Genomic DNA, 16599 nt, shown 5'->3' on the forward strand with positions numbered 1-16599 from the left:
AACATGTGAACAGACTACGTCTTAGAAACATGGATCTTGTCATTTTTATGATAATGCGGTTCTCTCTTTCTGCCCTTCCGTTTTGATGAAGGATATAGATTACATTTAATGCTATGGTTCCTTGCAACTTTAGAGAACGGTTTGATGGTATACTTCGTGCCACTATTACATTACATACTTTTCTAAACTGGTAATAATTATCTTTGAACGTTACAAAATATGTGCAACCAGTGAATAACAGATTTTTCATAGATACAGATACATCAGTCGCTACGAGTTCACCAACTTACGTCACTTTCAAAAAACTGTACACTGGAAATTTTCAAACAAACATCCATCACGTGCCTTACTACAGTTTACTTCCGAGACTTTCAAACCTTTCAATTTTAATAACTCGAGAACATGAGATTTACTCTGGTATCGCACTCCTTCATACTACATTTGAAGGATATTCTCTTTTGGGCTGACGACGAGAAGTCAGTGGTTCTTATTTTAGATCACGTCAACATCTAGAACGTAGAGGCTGTTGCTTCCTTTGTGAACCTCGATGACAAGTGTATTGTCGAAACAAATAAAAAGTGCTCTCTATTTGGATTGGTTGATTAATCACCTTGAGTATCTGCCTTGCTGTACGAAGATTCGTCCTAAGGTCCTTGTATATCGCTCTCCGGCATGGTTCCCGTTCTCTTGGATGGCTATCACGTATGGAAGAATATAGAAGCGAAAAGACAGTACAATTATTCTGTACCAGAGATATACTTCTCTTTCCTTCCCTTTTTTAATTATATACTTTAAATGTGCCAGCCTAATTCCGTTGCACAGCAGACACGATCAATATAACCAGAAGGTCCAGGGGTTGCACACTTACTATACAACTTGCTCTCTTATAAGAGAGCTCAGCGTTATTCTTCCTTTTCAGATACATTCCTTAGGTGTGATTCTCCACACGTTAAGAATTTTAGCTTCATTTAATTTCTCTGCGATTCATGATTCCTTCCACTCTTTGAACCTTCTTTACATGTTAATTAATTTACAATTCGAGCTGATTCAGTACTTACGTTCAGCTCGTTCGTTTTCAAGTATGCCTCTTCAACCATTAATCTGGATATTATCCAATCACTATCCATGGTACGATATGCTAAGGGAGTAGGGTCCCACGCCCTGTGAAACTGTCTGAATTCGACTGCCAGTGTATTTAAAATTGTCGTGACTGATATCATGCCCGAAACGAGCTGATTTAATTCCCTTAAACGCGAGGCTGAAGATTCCAATTTACTTATGTGCGTTGCAACGTTGTTTCCGGGCACACGGTGAAGCAAAAGTTAGTCTGTTGCAGATGAATTGCATCCACCGATTTTTCCTTGTACACTATGTGTAAAGGCTTGCAGCTGCTGTTTATGGAGTACCCTTTTCTTCTTTTTTCAATGCGGGAGAAATTTTCGGAAAACTCCCCCGATTCCTTGGGGAGGAGTCGGGGGAAATGTGGGATTTCTCTCAAACGGAACTCCAAAAAAACTTACCACGATGACCATCCTCGCACATTGTGGGGAAGGTATCGGGAACCATATTCGCTAAAGGGGGACGAAAAGTACACCCCCCCCCCCCTCCCTTCCCCACTTTTCATAAGGTCTGGAGGCTCGGCGACGAGACAGGGCCGCACTGCTGCAAGCCCCTATCTCATGACCGCCCGCGACCCGCGTAGCCGCGCCCAACGGTACGAAAACGCAAGGCGCCACCGGGCCGTCGACGCGGAGTTTATTTTGCGTCCGCTCTCGCCTCCGTCCCACGGCCTCCTTCTATAAAATTACGGTTTCGCAGAAGGAGGCCACGGCCTTCCACTTTCTCTCGGTGTCGAGCACGGCTCTTACCACGCCCGGCAGTGAGAGATACGCCCCAATCGTGCTGACCAGGACACGGCATTAACCCGCCCAGGCTGAGATGGAGCACTCCTGTGCTTCGGGTCTATTAGGGAACATGTAGGATGACTACGGACGAGGCCTGTAGCCGATAATTAAAATTGCAATTTGTTTAGTCCGAAGCACAGGGTAGGTACTGACTATTACCCCGTCATAAGGGGAGGGTGGGGGTTCCTGGTATGCGTGTTCCTAGTGCGGCTTCGCGGACGACTTTCCAGGTGTTGGGAAGTTCCAACCCAGGTCTGTGAAATTTGCACGCCCTGTCCGCATCGCGACGCCTCTCGTCTACGCCTTATAGCGGCGGGCATTTCATCGGTCGCGCGTTGCTTCTTTCAATGGGTTGTTCGTCCACATTTCCTTCAGGTTTGACCTGCGAACGGTTTCACCCGACTATTTCAAATGTCACGCATGTCCAGCATAATACGCATCCAAATTTCAAGCTCCAACTTCCAGACCCCACTAGCTTGTCTATTTTGATCTTATCATCCTTCGTATTCATAATTTTCACAAGTCTGGATAAAATTCAGAAAATTCCAAAATAGAAAAATCGTTGAATATATATAAATAGTGGGTCGCATTTATATACAACTGAAGCAGAATTGCCAACGGCTAAGAACGAAAGCACAATAATGACTACTCAGTGAATTGGAGCTAGGGGCAATTTTATTTTATTTTAAATTCAGATAACATTCGAATAGAAACTTCGAGTAAAAAATTATCTTACATGATATTGAAAATTATGTTCATGTTAACATAGAAACTTTAATTTCATATGAAAACCGCACACTTTTTATTAGACTTTAGATAAATACTGATTTTTTGCAAAAAGATATTTCAGGTTGACAAATCGATGAATTTATATACGTAATAACATAATATTTATATACAGGGTGATTCAGCTAAAGAAGGCCACCTAAGTATCTTCTTTATTTTTAATGCCACAAAAAACATTTATCCCATAATTTAAATAATATCGAAGGGGAAATACCATAGAAGAAAAATCAGTTTGTTTGGTTATTGTTTCACAGTATATTCAAGATCATCGTTATTTTTTTATCAGAAAAATTTATATTTTTTTATTTCATTTTTTTCTAGCTAGAAAAATACATTCGAATATGTTTAAGTCGTGATTAAACCTTAAAGCTATGGCACATCTGGTTTCCATCTGGTATCATTGTCCTCCAACGTTAACGAGCTCTTTATAATCAATCGGACTTTGTTTGTAATGGTTAATAAAGATATGATTCGTTGCTGTCGTCTGTATCGCTGCCGATGAATACGACTGAGGACTTTATAATGTAAACGGTACGTTCAAATGTAATTCCAATATTATCTTGCAATTTTATCACAATCTTGATAGTCAAGGTCACCCGAAGGTCATGACTTAAGCATATTCAAATGTATTTTTTCAACGGTTACAAGATGGATTACGAAAAAAATACAAATTTACAAAACCGAAAAAATAATCGAACAAAAGAAATTTTTCTTCCATAGTAGTCCCAATTCGATACAATTTAAGTTATGCTATAAACATACTCACACACGCGCGTGCGTGCGTATACACATGTGTAATTTATTCATAAGTTAAGTTCAGATAATATTATCCAATAGTATCCACTAGTTTATTTATCACTTTAATTTCAGATATAATTATAAGGAAATATCTGGAAAATCATTTGTATGCCGATACCTTTTAAAATAATACATAAAACTATTGCACATGTAATACATTATTTTTCCATTACAAAATATTCATTATTACCTTTAAAACAGCGGAGTATACTTATGTTGAAATTGACGTGTAATCGTGAAAATTTTTAAACATTTAATCGAACACAGTCTGGATTCCTGTTGTCCGATTACGCTCAAATTTTGCATACAACACACTTCCTTAACGAATGTCATAATCAAAAAGTGTGAGTCCAAAAAAATTCGCAAAATTTTCGATCTCTACAGCCAAGGACCAGTTCTTAGTTGTTATATCCTGGAAAACTTAAGAAGCGGTCTAGGGCAAGTACGCAGAGTCAAATATAACCTATTTCTGCAGCGAGTGCATCCTTTATAGATTGTCTTGAACGGAGCGAGCAATTGAAGGTTGGGAAGTTTCAAATTTCTGTGTTTTGTGAGCGCGGAGAATCATGAAAGCTAGTCCCGATGGTTGATAACAGAAGCTTATTTCACAGTCTCTCATAAAATGGATTTGTTACGTTACGTAAAGAAAAGGGATTGAAAAGTCAACTCAACTTTTAGTCGCAATCTTTGTCGAATAATTCAACCGCAGTGGTAGATTAGTCGAAAAATTGTACATTCTGAAACGTAGGTTTATCGTGACGCTTTGTCCACTGCACAAGTATGACAATTTCAATGGACAAGTTTATAAACTGGTGTCAGCGTAAAACGTTCTACAGACTATCTAGATGTCTATGGCAAATAGTAAGCATACCATTATTCAGCCACGAAATGATCTCCGATTGTTCTTAAATCGAACAGTAGTCGATATAGAATCAGGTAGTCACACTGAATTTAATTTCTTATCCTAATCATTATCAGTGTCATTGAAATGCCCACTACTCTTTTTTCGACTATTTTAATCATCTTTCTCCACCACTGGAGAATAATATCGGTAAATCTCGAAAAGTTTTACCAGTAATTCGTTTCTTTTTTACCGATAATGAAATAAATTAAATGTAATAATAAAGTACGTATATGCGTTTTATAAAAAATTATTAAATTTTTCAACATTACATCAGACCGGAAAGTCCCCTTAAATGTTTTAATACTTTCTTTCCTATAAATCATGGATAAAGGAAAGAATTCACTATGGTTCGTGCATTATTTTTATCCTACAGCAGTAAAAAATGCAGCAGTGTGTAAACAGTGTTCAAAGACGATAAAAGCGACAGATAAAAGTACCAGCGGTTTACACAACAATCTCAGAACTTAACATAAAATTAATTTATTAAAATGAGGAAAAGAAAAACGTGACGATGCACATTCTCCAATTGCAGCTGTTCAAGTTCAAACTGCTAATATGGATTCTTGATCCAAAATTGTTTTATATTTCAAGAAAACAATTGATGATCCGTCGCGGATCGTCGATGTAAACAATTTATGCCAACATTTGGCAGTAGCACGGTACGTTTACACTAGCTAGCGTGGTTTTTAATTTTTAAATTCCAATGTTTTGCCTTATCCTCTTAAATTGTGCCACTTGCTGAAAACATAATACGTTCAAATTTTAAATTAATTGAACAACGGAAACCTGTGCTACAAAGTTTTAGATTCTATCGAATAACGTTCCTTCTCTCTCTGGAAAGATCATTTTATTATTGCGAAGGAATGGTATTCGACCGCCCTTGGTAACAGCAAACGTTTCTAGTTTATTTCCTGTTGAAAGTTCAATTTGTGTGTCTCGTAGAGCGGTGTTCGCAAAAAGAGCGAATTAATACGGAAGAAATGGAAACTAGAAATGCTGATTAAATATATCTGTCAGACCATGACGAAAGTTAAATTAGTGTAGCGAAGCTTTCTAGTAATACTCAAGTTTTGCAAGTATTATTTTATTTAGTTACGAAAAGTAAAATTAGACCTTTAATCGAGTGCCGTAATTATGATACAAAGAAATTGAATTTTTCCGGGAGAAGAATTCTCCAAAGGCAAACACACAACTGTATAAGGTTAATAGGATTGTATCAGAATTGGTAATAGTTGCAACGTTGCAACAAACTCTAAAATGAATCGCAAAAAAAGAAAAAAGAAGAATTTCTTGATTCACTGGACAATCTTTTTAGTATTGCTCACTAAAATGTGTTAAATATGATTAAGATGAAATAATCATTTTCTCTTAAATCGTTTTTTTTTCTCTTAAATCGAAGGAAAGTAGGAAAAGAAACTTTAATGATCGGAGCAGATAAAAGTTTAATGAAAAAGGAGCAATTTTGAATGGAAAGACTACAATTACAAGAGCAACAAATTGGTGTGCTGTTAGAAATTGAAGGTACACGATTCTCAAATATATTCCTAATTCCAATTGTGTTTTAAACCTTTTTGCAAATTCAGTGTCATTTATTTCGTATATTATAAATTTTATATAACTTGTGTCGATCTCATCTAGTAATGAGCAAGAAATTTCCACGTAATCCACACTCGAAGATCGTATCATAAATGAGCCTGACTTCTTTTACGAAGCGGGACCAAATCAACCAAAAAAGTCAAGAAGAACACAAGTTATGGATGCAAAACTTGTCCCCACATTAGATAATTCTAAAGTAAGTGATCGAGATGCAGTTCTCGTTATACACTTTGTTGTTAAAGCATTAGGAAATAATTTAAGTAGTATGGTAGTTAATCGGTTTTCAATTCGACGCTACGTTGCCAATTTCGAGCAAAAAGGACTAAAAAATTACACGAATCATTCCAGGAAAATTTGCGGAAAATTATAACTGTCTACTGGAATGGGAAACGGTTGTTGCGATTAACTGGTAAAATATCTGTTGATAGATTATAAGTTATTATTATGTACGATAGAAAAGAAAAATTGTTGGGAATTCCTGCTATTGAAAAATGCACAAGAAAAGAACAGGCCCTAGCCGTATCAGAATTATTAGAAAATTGAAAACTGAACATAGGATTATAGGAATATGTTGCGACGCAACATTTATAAGCCTGAAACGACTTAAAGAAGGCTGCGTGATCTTACAACAAATACTTGAGCAAAATTATTTATATTTTTCCTGCAGGCATCGCATACACGAAGTAAGTTTAAAAAGTATGTTTAAGCCCAGAATGTCAAAATCGCAGCATTTGAAATTCCATTATTTAAAAAGTTCCAAAAAGCATAGTCAACAGTTAATAAATATAATTATTTATTGATCATGTTTAGGGGATACTCGTGTTTATGAAGACCTTATGAAGCAGTTATAAATGGGTTATGAAGGATATAAAATTGACATTGGATTTCTGTTCACATGCGATCAATCAAGAACATCAAAGAGGCGATTATGTTGAATTTTTGGAACTAATGATTATTTTCCTTGGCAGAACATTAATAAAAGGAAATTCCTTCTATACCTTTGGAGTTTTTCACTATAGCAAATGAATGGTCAAAGCTATTTATGTAATAAAAATATGTTCATTTTGGAAAAAATTTTTGATAAAGTATTTCAATTCATTTTATTATAATATGTAATTAGAAATTCAGTTTGGATAGTATTATGTGCATGTAAGATAGATTTTACATTGAAAAGTATTTAGTACTGTTTCTAAAACAGTGGAACACATTTATATTAAATTGAATAAGTAATAGAAATGTTTAAACTTTGATTCAAAGGCATGGGTTCCCGTTGTCCAATCACTCCTTAATTGCGGCAGTAATTAAACGGCTGCCCGTCAGCGACTCCTTTGCAGTAGGTTTTCACTGAGGGCTTTTGAATAAAAAAAAAAATGTAAATTACAACGAAGAAATGAACACTTTGAAGAATGATTTTCCAAAGTTGTGGATAAAATAGAAAATAATGCTGTTACGGTGGTGGATAACACACCATACCATTCACCAAAATTGTACAAAACTCCTAACATTCATTTAAAAAAAAAAAAGCAAGATACAGCAATGGTCACAAGGTAGAAATATTACATACAATGTGTCCCAATCATCACCGGTCTTTATCCTCAGCAACGAAGCGCATTTTCACCTCAGTGGCTACGTGAATGGATAAAATTGTCGCATATGGGGCACGGAAAATCCACGACAGGCAACAATTGCCAATTCATCCAAAGCGAGTCACTGTTTGGTGCGGTTTTTGATCAAAAAGTGTGATTGGGTATACTCCCAATTAGAATACTTAGCCATAACTTGATAATTTAACAACGCAACATACGAAACGGAATAAACTGCTACACACTTAGATAAACCATGACTTTTGTCAGACATCGAACTATTTGGATATTTTCTACAGCATCCTATCATTATCAATATTTATAAACACTGATCTAACACACGGTCAGAGACAACCAGTAACAGAATACACGATAAGTGTATCACGCAACATATTGATTTCATTTTTGCCATAGTCAAATAGTTCTGGAAAACTGATCTTACAGTTTGCAATCAATTTTGTAAAGTGACCGATGGGGTAAACAGGGCCCCAATATTTTTTTGAAAGCACGTAGCATTCATTTTTTCACATTATTATGATATATTTCATAATAAGTAAATCGCATTGCGTAGTTGAGCAAACTTCAAATTCCATTTGCTCAAATATAAAGTCTCAGATGAAGAAATTGTATACCATATTTTTTCCTTATTTTTTAATGTAGGATTATCTCCTGGCCGGTTGTACTACAATTTTTCATCCACCCTGTATATTTATATTGTCGACGAATATTTATACATTAATGTAGTAATTTCTTCTTTCTACATATCTAGGGTTCCCTAAAATTCTATGTTCCAAATAATAGGTTATTTGGATAAATATTTACAAATAATTTATTTAATAAAATCTTGTTTACTCGTCAATCACGTGCAGTTGTCTTATCTTGTGCCTTGTCTCGTTGGACAGAATATAGCTTCTGCTGCGTTCTATTCGACGAGCCTATACGTTCAAGACGTGTTGGCCATTTCTCGATCAGAATAATTAATATCATTGTTAAAAAAATATTGATCGTCAGCAGAGTGTTACCCCTACTCTGCTGAAATATTCTTTTTCGTTTAAGGAATATATAACCGTTACGGGAAGTCGGCTCGCATCGCAAAGAAAAGGTTAATAAGAAAGTTGATACGTGTATCCCGATGGGGGACCCGTTGTTCGAGTTGTTTTTTAGTTAACGTTGATGATAATTCGAATCGGTGTACGCGAAGCAGGTGTCTTCTGAGAAGGAACCAGGTCGAAGAACGATGAAACACCATTGCTGAGAAATAACGGTACGCTTAGTGATGGTGAAAAAGGCGAATCGCGAAAATTGCACCCTTCCGCGATCCCAAGTCTCCATTGCTTTGTCGCAACCGTACATTTTTATCAAGAAATACGTTCCAGCTACCTTTGTGAAGTGTAACTGCTACCCTATCGCGGGCTCTGAACCTGACAGCAGGTGTACTTGCCTGACGCGTCTCGTAATTGAACCAAGCTAAACAGGTCACGCGGTCATTTTGATGTTTATCGAACGATGGGCCTCACGTGATACTTCTGCGGTTTCTTCCTCAGGGATCATTAAATTCTCGAGATACGTACTTGGCTCTTTCGAAGTAAATCCTGACAGATCTGTAAAAAATGTTTTGCACAATTTATTGTCAGTGAATTGATCCTTGCGCGACATCAGTGTTCATTTGTACAATTTCGGTATTACAAGTATAGTTTTAGGTAGTTTTATGTATTGAATATTGAAATATAAAGATTTTACCATGTAGTCACACACGCAAAACAGAATTCTCATCGATGTGATATGCCTGCGCGTTCAAGACATTTGACGCGTTAAGTATAATTTATTTTCATATATTCCTAATAAGTATACTTACTTTATGAAATTGTTTCCACGATACCTTCGACTATTTTTTTTTTTTTTTTTGTACAATTTATTAACAAGTTTAACGCGTTAAGTATAATTTATTTTCATATATTCCTAATAAGTATACTTACGTTATGAAATTGTTTCCACGATACCTTCGACTATTTTTTTTTTTTTGTACAAGTTATTTATGACATTTTATTGTATAAATAACATTGTGAGATAATTAAACTAATACTACGTTTTTATTGCCTGAATATAACGTAATATAAAGGAATTTGTTATTAAGTTTAATAGAGAGTTCATAGTATCATATTGCAAATATATTTCTAGAATATGCTTTAGCTAAGTACTATATATGAAATAAGAAAAAATTGTTGAAGTAAATGGTACTCAGTTCGATGAGAGTTATTTCGATTAAAAAAAATGAATACTACGCGCTTTCAAAAAAATATTGGGGCCCTGTTTACCCCATCGGTCACTTTAAAAAATTGATTGCACACTATAAGATTAGTTTTCCAGAACTATTTGGCTATAGCAAAAATGAAATCAATATGTTGCATATAATAGATGAAGTAAATAGATGAAGTAAAAAGTTCTGAACGTTCTTCTCTTTATTTCGACGATGAAATTAACAAAGTTAGAATTTTCGGATTTAGATCAAATATGCGCCGTTTTTTTTTCGATAATTTTTGTTCATTTTGAAGGCAATTTCATAATTCTGCGATTGAAGAAGTCCTCGTCCATATTGGTAAAAAACTTGACCAGCTCATTTTCACAAGCCTCTCTTAAGGCCAGTTTTTCACCATCAGGAAAATTTTGCAAATGCTGGAAAAGGTGATAATCGCTTGGTGCCAGGTCTGGGCTATATGGCGGGTGCGATATAACCTCGCATTCAAGCTCTCGGAGCTTTTGGCGCGTCGTTAAAGATGTGTGCGACCTGGCGTTGTCTTCAGGGAACACAACAAAAACATTCCAACGTAAACATTCCAAACATTCCTCTTACGTAACCGAACGAATCCCTTCCTATTGACCAATTCGGGACGCTTCTCGTTGATCGGCTGCTTGAGTCTGGTCAGTTGTTGACAGTAAAGGTCCGAATTGAGTGATTGGTCCGATGGGAGCAGCTCATAGTGGAGGATTCCCTTCCAATCCCACCAAATACACAGTAAAACCTTCTCGGTCGTTAATCCGTGCTTGGCGATCGTTTGGGCCGGCTCACCGCACTTGGACTACGATCTTTTTCGCCTGTTGTTCTCATACATGACCCATTTTTCATCCCCAGTCACGATTCGCTTCAAAAATGCATCGTTTCGCTCGAAAAGGTTCTTTCGCGCCAATTCGTGTGGCAGCCATACATCGAGCTTCTTCTTGAGACTGGCTTATGCAAATGGTTCCAAACGGTTTTCTGGCTAATCTTCAGTTCCCGGGCAATGGAACAAGTCCTCGCATGTCGGTCTGACTCCACGATTTCCATGATTTTATCAACATTTTCGACGATTCACCTACCAGAGCGTGTCTTATCTTCGACGTTCATATTACCAGAATGGAAGCGTTGGAACCACCGCTTTGCTGCTGCATTCGGTACTGTGTTGAGTCCATAAACAGTACAAATTTTTTTCTATCGAATTTTTCTCGTTTTTCACCTCCATTTTGGAACACTCTAACACACAATTGGATTCAATAAACACAAAACTGTCAGAGAACTTTTTTTAAAGAGATATGTTGCCTTTAAGTTGCAGTGTAGAGTGACAAGATGCAACGTAAACATCGTGAGATATGGTTCACTAAAGCCGTCTAACGAAAAACGCTCAAAACTTTTTACTTCGCCTATTATTTTGAAAAAATAATTTTTAACACTTTATTTAGCACATTCTGCATAATATTTTTATACAATACGTACTCTTGTACTTCTCTTTATGTAACCGAACGAATCTTTATCATAATAATTTAATATGTAGCTAACAGAATACGGTATAACAATAGCTGTAGTGGTTTGAAACATAAAAATAATGTAATTCTATGCGGTTATTTACGTTGGAAAACCTATGTAATTTAGCGTAAAAAAAAGTGGGATCTTTGAATATTGAAACACGCTGTCTATTTTCTTGATTTCTATTTTAATAAATGAAATTTAATATAAAAAAAATGAACAAAAAATAATCTAATCGTATTGTGCTTGTTCTCTTAAACATCGACTATGTTAAACTTCTATCGGCGGTTTTTATCAATGGAATTGGAGATATCATACAATGATTGATATATGAATTCTGAAGGAAAATTTCCTAAAAGTCCTCAAAGGTTTTGTTTGACACTCGCGGAAACCTGTATTTGTTAGTTAAATAGATCTATATCATATCTATGTAAGATTTTTATTTTCTCTTTTATATACTGATTTGATTGAAGATGAAATATATCGTTCCAAAAAAGTAGGTTCCGAGTATGAATTAGATAGAAGGGAGTTATCTACATTAACAACTTGCACAATGAGGAAATTTAAACTACGTTTTTGTTCTTGTTCTTGTGTAAACTTAAGTTTGTCTTGAATGGAATTGAAAGTATTTAAAACAGTGTGTTACAAATTTTGGAGTTCTTGTTAAAATATTATCTATAGTATGAATTAAAGTTTAATTTGTCTATAGCCTTCTAAAAAATTAGTTTTTGCCTATACGGTGTTATTAAATTTAAAATATGTTTAAAGTATGAATCGGAAAATTACGTCTATTGATACTAGCGCGTAATTTTATCAAATTATTAAGGGAGAATGGGAGAATTACGATAACGTAAGAAAAACTACACGAAGTTCAATTTATTAACATATTAGTTTCTTCTGTTTTATACAAGGTGCTACCGAACTGATGGTACAAGCCGAAAGAAAATGACTATACATGAAAAAACAAATCAACAATATACAGTAAAATTTTTTCTTACAGAGCTCTATTTAATCAATGTTAAAGATGCCTAAAGTACGTATACACTTAATTATAGTATGGATTAGTCTATTGCGTCTGAATTTATAAACAGTACCAGTGTCATGGTTTGTTATCATATCCGATTCAAATTCTCATAAATAGTTTTTGTCATTCTGTCGTAGATCTGTAAGAAATTTGCTGAATAACAAATATTCCAGCTAGACCAATCGGAGACACAGAGTAACGTGGATATCGCGATCTTCTGACTTGATATGAATGGATTTGTAGGTACTTGCGGAACCATATCAAATCATTTATTTACGACGAGAAGATTATGAGTAGAGAACACCTCAAACAGAAAATACTGTTTGCGTTCGAACATTTAGAAACAGGAAATACGCTGGAGAACGGACACAGAAGTGTAATACTGTAATAAAAAAATATAAACAAGGCATGTAACAATTTTTAAATACATAAAAAAATTCTTAATTACAAAATAATTTTATTTCAATATTTATTTATTAGTGTTTAATATAATAAATCGGACACCACATGCAAGTGAACGCGTGCTGTATAAATATTTAATATGAATTCGAAAATTAAGCTTCGTATGAAAAAATATCACTCTACATTTTCGACTTATTTTTTCATGTAAATTCGTACCTTTTCGGGCATGAGAGAGGATTATCTTTTTCAGAACCCTGGTTATGTATTTACAAATATTGTACAATGGAAAATTTATCGAGTTGCTTGCTGATTTCAGTGGAATATTTTGTCTATGTATTTGTGGAAGTCCGCAAAGCCAAACATAAGGAAACATCTGTGCTGTCTGGATGATAATACAAACAATCAGAAATGAGCACCTGGACTTACCAACTTTTAATCATTTTCTTAAACAAGTTCTCTATATTTTTTATCGAATTATAAAGAATATTTGTGGTGATACTTTGATCTGAAAACAGTTGTTTCATGTCCGAAAAATTCTTATTAAATTTATCGTTTAAATTCAACCCGAAGGAGGCCAAGGTAGTCTAGATCTATATATCTCCAAAATGTCGTTAGTATTTATGCCAATAAATTGTACGAATGTAATTGTTTTTAAAACCAATATTTCATTTTATTTGAAAAACTATCGGGAGTAAAATAAATTATGGTACTTTAATCCAGTTGCAACATGTAATGCCCTTTTTCCTTGAGTCACGACGATTTGAGTACAGATTAAATCAATTGTACAAGTTTGCTTCTGTATTAAAATAAAAGTCTAGAACAATACACGATAAATCAGAAAAGAAAATATATACGTCTTGTGCATCTGGTATGTACACATGGTCGTTCGAAGATTAATCGCGTCAACATCACGTGAATTCACGTTAAAATCCTGACTAAAACCAGCTAGACCGGGAAAGTGAAAAAGACGAAGAGTTATCGTATGGGTTTGCCTGACGCGGAAAAAGTAAGCAAACGAGAAACATGGAAAAGGTAAAGAAAGGGGAATCGTCGTTCCTGCTGGCGTGGCAGGGCACCCACCAAGATCTAAGGAACAATATGGCCCGTGCTCGGTACAATAGCTCCGTATTATGCGCACAATAAATGACAATAGGGCCACGTTAACGTTACATTACAGAGCAGCTTAGCTGTTCTGTTGCATAAAGAAGACTCACAGCTCGCTATACAATGTGATAAGAAAAAGAAAAGAACGTGACGCCTCTAATTCCTATACAAAAGTGCGCGTGTATATACGTGTGTCCCCGGTGGGCGTGTATGCAGGCCATGTAACCGTTGCAACGTGTTACTAGCACGTGGTGGAAGCATGAACGGCTTCCAGGCCTGAGAACCTTCCCACGTTTCTTGTAGCACGAGCCAAGAGTATGCAAGCGAAGAATTTCGGAGCCGAAGCTTTTCCCATTCTGTGCTAAGAGATACTCTGGTCTTCGCCGAAGGTTCGTGCAACGAAGAGGGAAGTAGTAAGAAATTGACCAGAACGAGTGTGGCGGAACGATCGACAATTGTTTTCAAGCCAGATACGAACAAGAAGACGACGAATACTATGGAAACTTCTTTCATCTTTCCTCCTGTGACTGCGCGGTACCAGTTGCTCATCTTGGCCTTCCGCCAACAAAAGTTTCGATTGATAAACGTGCTCTGCTGGATAACCTTCTCTTATATCGCTCAATAGGATTACTCTCTCAGGTAACGTTTTCTACATTCTTTGTATAATTCACTCATTTAACGAAGCAGTGATTACATGTCGTCAATCACTGCCTTTAGAAATTATGTTTCAATATTTCATTTTGGGCGAACGACGTATACATTTTTTTAATTCATCGTCTACCAAAACGGTGTTAATATATTTTTAAATAAAAAACAACTTTCGTTCCGACGTTGTATGTACTAGATTGTTCAATAAGTATTGTCATTCGATCAAACTTATTGAATAGTACTATACTATAGTACTATACCATTCGTTAAAACTTATTGAGTAACCTAGCAAGTACTGTTCAACAAGTTTTATCGAACTACAAAACTTATTGAACAACCTATTGTAGAAATATTATTTAATTAGCACTGGTGATAGTTATTATTATATAATAAGGGTGAACAAAGTTCTAGAATATATAAGTATTGAATGAGGTAGTAGTAGTAGGAACAGAACATTAACAAAATACACAATTAATAACTACGCTGACCGCGCTGACCACGCTGACCGCGCTGACCACGCTGACCGCGCTGACCACGCTGACCACGCTGACCGCGCTGACCACGCTGACCGCGCTGACCACGCTGACCGCGCTGACCACGCTGACCGCGCTGACCACGCTGACCGCGCTGACCACGCTGACCACGCTGACCACGCTATTCCTTCTTTACGCGACACGACACGCTTCGACAGTTTTCCAATAACGAATTTCAATGCTCTTGACTGCCAATGGCTGCCCCGAACCCTCTTATATCTTCACACGCGTCCATTCTCTTTCATTCTAATTCTCGATCTCTCTCACTGAATGCGTCTGGTCCCGTACGCCGAAAATTTCCCAGTACGGCGCTATCTGAATCGCTCTTCTTTCACACTTTACTCGCTCGTCTATTCCAAACACTTTGGATTCTCTCCGGACAACACGCAATCCCTTTCATTCTCACGCATTACCACACTATTATATTTATTGTAATACACTGCAGCGAGGTTCGATGCAATTAATTGTTCTTTGAATGTAACAATACTAATTTGATAATAAATATTGAGAAAATGTTAATTGTTAGATTAACATCGTAGATCACATGTTAAAAAAAAACTATTAGAATTTCCAAAGTATTCCGAACGAAAGCTTTAGTTTGACGTTTCGATCGTACAGTTCAATATCTAATATTTTTTGATGACCCAAATTTTTCTGTCTGAAAATTTAATTAACAGGTATCAAAGGTATCGATAGAATTGAGTGTAAATTGTCAATAAATGTACACCATTGTCCCGCAAGGAGAGAAGAAATTAACATTAGATTTACCAAACAGTCTAAATGACTGGTACTCACTGCTTTAACAAAGAAATTTACTTCAAATTCCATAGTATGTTTTCTCAAGACGTTATGACACTTTTTCATTTCAAACGTGTGACCAATTTTATAAATTCTTATTTCACCTCACCAATTGATTTTTCCGAAGTATGAGGTATACCTTAATATATCAGAATCTGTTGATAGTTCTAGTGTTAAAATAGAAATGTTAGGATTTGAAAAATCTGATAGAGATAATGAATAATTGTGCGTTACATTTTTGATACTTTTATCAATCGAAACGAATGAAAACGTGATTGAGAGATTGCAAGGTATTCGGGTCACCGATTTAGTTCAAATTTTGCAAAATGATAGATTAGTACCTCTGTTGACGAAGATACATGATTATGTGGATTAATAATTTGTTATTACACACTACCTGTGGATGTTGTTCCAGAAGACTAGATTTAGAACAACTTTTTCCTCTGCATGCGCATACACAATGCCAAACAAAAATATTAGCACAGGTTGTATTGTATAATACAATCGCGTGTAAATGAAATAAAAAACGAAGAACGTTATTCTATTAAATCTTGTTTTAAAATACTGTCTTAAGTCACCAAATTATTCAAACTCAAATTCGAAATAAACCTCTCCCAAAATAATATACCTTGCAGCCCCCTCCAGCTCCTTCATTTTCGAATAGAGAAACAAAAAAAAAAAGAAATGAACAATGACAACAGAACTCAAACTGGAACCGAAACACGTCTCTCCATCTCATTG

General features: G+C 35.8%; 1 protein-coding gene across 29 annotated transcripts in view; it reads left to right on the plus strand.

Moving 5' to 3' along the window:
- The window catches only part of LOC143143860 (tubulin monoglutamylase TTLL4), a 554572-nt gene that overhangs the window by 437990 nt on the left and 99983 nt on the right, over positions 1-16599 (plus strand). The window contains exon 1 of one of the 29 annotated variants that reach the window (XM_076305661.1): positions 14277-14518. The exons of 27 other annotated variants lie outside the window; for them this stretch is intronic. The gene's annotated coding sequence lies outside the window, so the exon portion shown is untranslated. Of the gene's footprint in view, positions 1-14276; positions 14519-16599 lie in introns of those variants that run through there. One more of the 29 variants, XM_076305660.1, reaches the window with a different exon arrangement.

Source organism: Ptiloglossa arizonensis, chromosome 2 (genome assembly GCF_051014685.1).
Source record: "Ptiloglossa arizonensis isolate GNS036 chromosome 2, iyPtiAriz1_principal, whole genome shotgun sequence".
In the NCBI taxonomy this organism is placed as follows: Eukaryota; Metazoa; Arthropoda; class Insecta; order Hymenoptera; family Colletidae; genus Ptiloglossa; species Ptiloglossa arizonensis.